Here is a 3,330-nt window from a genome sequence, read left to right as displayed (position 1 = left end):
CAGATTCCCTCTTTTCTTAATCAATAAACATTTCACAATGCCACAAACACCAGGAACTAAAAATATCATTTTAGCTTAGTATTTGTCCTTATACTATCGCATTTTATATTTGGGAGGTGAAATGGTTTGGATCTGTGTCCCCGCCCAGATTTCATGTCAAACTGTAATCACCAGTGTTGGTGGTGGGGCCCGGTAGAGGCGATTGGATCATGGGGCAGAATGGCTTACCACCAGCCCCTTGGTGCTAGTTCTCGCAAGATCGGGTTGTTTTAAAGTGCGTGGCGACTCCCCTCTCTGGCTCGTGCTCCTCCGGCTCTCACTTTCACTTCAAAAATGAACTAATACAAGAGGGTATCCATATAATTCATTATTGTATATGGAAGCAGTAACATCCCACTAATGGGGCATCATAGGGAGGGGATACATCCCCTCTAAATGACATTTCTGGATAAATGAAAATGACCACCAGTCCTTTGAAAATTTCACTTTTTTTTTTTTTGAGACGGAGCCTCGTGCTGTCACCCAGGCTGGAGTGCAGTGGCGTGATCTCGGCTCACTGCAACTTCCGCCTCCGAGGTTCAAGCCATTCTCCTGCCTCCGCCTCCTAAGTAGCTGGGATTACAGGCTCCCGCCACCATGCCTGGCTAACTTTTTGTATTTTTTTTTAGTGAAGACGGGGTTTCACTATGTTGGCCAGGCCGGTATTGAATGCCTGACCCCATGATCCACCTGCCTCACCCTTCCGAAGTGCTGAGATTACAGGCATGAGCCACTGTGCCTGGCTGAAAATTTCACCATATTTGATGGAAGTCTTGGTTTTTTAAACAACAAAATTAGGTATGACAATACTTACATAATTGAGAATCAATGGATGGCTTTCTGAAATAGATAGATGCCTGCCTCCTTGTACAATGAAAAATCAACATAACTTTTTTCATGGCATCTCCAAAACACCACTGAAAGCCTCGTGATTGAATATTGTAATAATCTAGTACTAATTTTGCTTCTTGGAATTCTTGTCTCTCAGTAGTAAATTGCCAGATGATACTTTGTCCTGTTGTTTTACTTGCTAACACCTCCTAATGTACTGCTGCTCCTTGGCACCATACCTGGAAACCAGATCACCAAACTTAGGAGTTAGAAACATGCTAGTGGACGGTGGGGGAAAATGTAAAATGGTGCAGCCATTATGGAAAACAGTATGGCGGGTCTTCAAAAAGTTAAAAATGGAATTACCACATGATTCAGCAATGTCATTCCTGGATATAAACCCCCACCGACCCTGAAAAATTGAAAGGAAGGTCTTCAATATTTGAACATCCATTTTCATACCAACATGATTCACAATAGCCAAAAGATGGACACAGTCCACGTGTCCATCAATGGCCAAATGGATAAAGAAAAGGTGGTATATCCACGCAGTGGAATATTACTCAGCCTTGAAAAGGAAGGAAATTCTGACATGCCACATGGATGAACCTTGAGAACACTATGCTAAGTGAAATAAGCCAGTCACAAAAGGTCACATACTGTGTAATTACACTGATATGAGGTACCTTGAGTTCTCTTGTCTTCATAGAGATAGAAAGTAGAAGGTGGTTTCCAAGGACTGAAGGGAGGAAAAGTGGGGTATTGTTGTTTAATGGGTATAGAGATTCAGTATTGCAAGACAAACTAAACTGTACACTTAAAAATGGTTAAGATGTTGGCTGGGTGTGGCAGCGCACACCTGTAATCCCAGCACTTTGGGAGGTCAAGGCAGGTGGATTGGTTGATCTCAGGAGTTCAAGACCAGCCTGACCAACATGGCAAAACCCCGTCTCTACTAAAAATACAAAAATTAGCAGGGCGTGATGGCATGTGCCTGTAATCCCAGCTACTTAGGGGGCTGAGGTGGGAAGATCACTTGGACTTGGGAAGTGGAGGCTGTGGTGAGCTAAGATTGCCCAACTGCACTCCAGCTTGAGTGACAGAGTGAGACCTTGTCTCAAAAAACAAACAAACAAATGAAAAAACAACAAAAAGAGGCATTAAATTTTAAGATGTTAAATTTTATGCTAGGTGTATATTGCCACAATTAAACATAAATTTTGAAAAAGGAGTTAGCATACATTAATTCATTCAAAAAACATTTCTTTTGTGTTTATTATATATCAGACTCTGTTCTTGGCAGCAGGGATGAGGGACTGAACAAAACAAAGTTTTGGCTTTCATAGAACTTGTGTCCTAGTATATAGTATATGATAGCAGACATAGCTTTGCTGTCCACCCAATCAAGTGCATCATTTCAGGTTATTGGTTTTCATAAAATAAATGTATTACCCAGAAAATCTGCAACTTGACCCATTTCAATGACGAATATATCTGAAGTTTAAATATCTTAATTCTAAAACAGCATAATGATTACAATGATTACAATGTTTTAAATCAGGCCAGGCATGGTGGCTCACAGCTGTAATCCCAGTGTTTTGAGACGCTAAGGCAGGAAGGTTGCTTGAGCCCAGGGGTTGGAGGCTGCAGTAAGCTATGATCATGTCACTGCACTCCAGCCTGGGTGACAGACCAAGACTCTGTCTCTAAACAATAAAAAATAAATTTTAAAAATTGATCTATCTCTAATCTCTTTTGGATGTGGTTTTGTTGTTTGTTTGTTTTGAGACAGAGTCTCGCTCTGTCACCCAGGCTGGTGTGCGGTGACACAATCTCGGCTCACTGCAGCCTCTGCCTCCCAGGTTCAAGTGATTCTAATGTCTCAGCCTCCTGAGTAGCTGGGATTACAGGCATGTAGCATCATGCCCGGCTAATTTGTTGTTGTTGTTGTTGTTTTTAATTTTGAGATGGAGTCTCGCTCTCCCTTGCCCAGGCTGGAGTGCAGTGGCGCGATCTCGGCTCACTGTAAGCTCCGCTTCCCAGGTTCATGCCATTTTTCTGCCTCAGCCTCCCAAGTAGCTGGGACTACAGGTGCCCACCACCATGCCAGGCTAATTTTTTTTGTATTTTTAGTAGGGACGGGGTTTCACCGTGTTAGCCAGAATGGTCTCTATCTCTTGACCTTGTGATCCATCCGCCTCAGCCTCCCAAAGTGCTGGGATTACAGGAGTGAGCCACCGCGCCCAGTCAATTTTTGTATTTTTAGTAGAGAAGGGGTTTCCTATGTTGGCCAGGCTGGTCTCGAACTCCTGGCCTCAAGTGATCCACCTCACAAAGTGCTGGGATTACATGCGTGAGCCGTGTCTCCCAGCCTGCAATGACCTAATTTTTAACAACAGATGATCACACGGAAAGTTATTTTAGAACAATTTGTTTATCAGTTAGACTGCCAGCTAAGTC

This window comes from Mandrillus leucophaeus, unplaced genomic scaffold, assembly GCF_000951045.1.
Source record: "Mandrillus leucophaeus isolate KB7577 unplaced genomic scaffold, Mleu.le_1.0 Scaffold474, whole genome shotgun sequence".
NCBI classification, from domain to species: Eukaryota; Metazoa; Chordata; class Mammalia; order Primates; family Cercopithecidae; genus Mandrillus; species Mandrillus leucophaeus.
The sequence above is the reverse complement of the archived record's forward strand: the minus strand, read 5'-3'. Positions refer to the sequence as shown.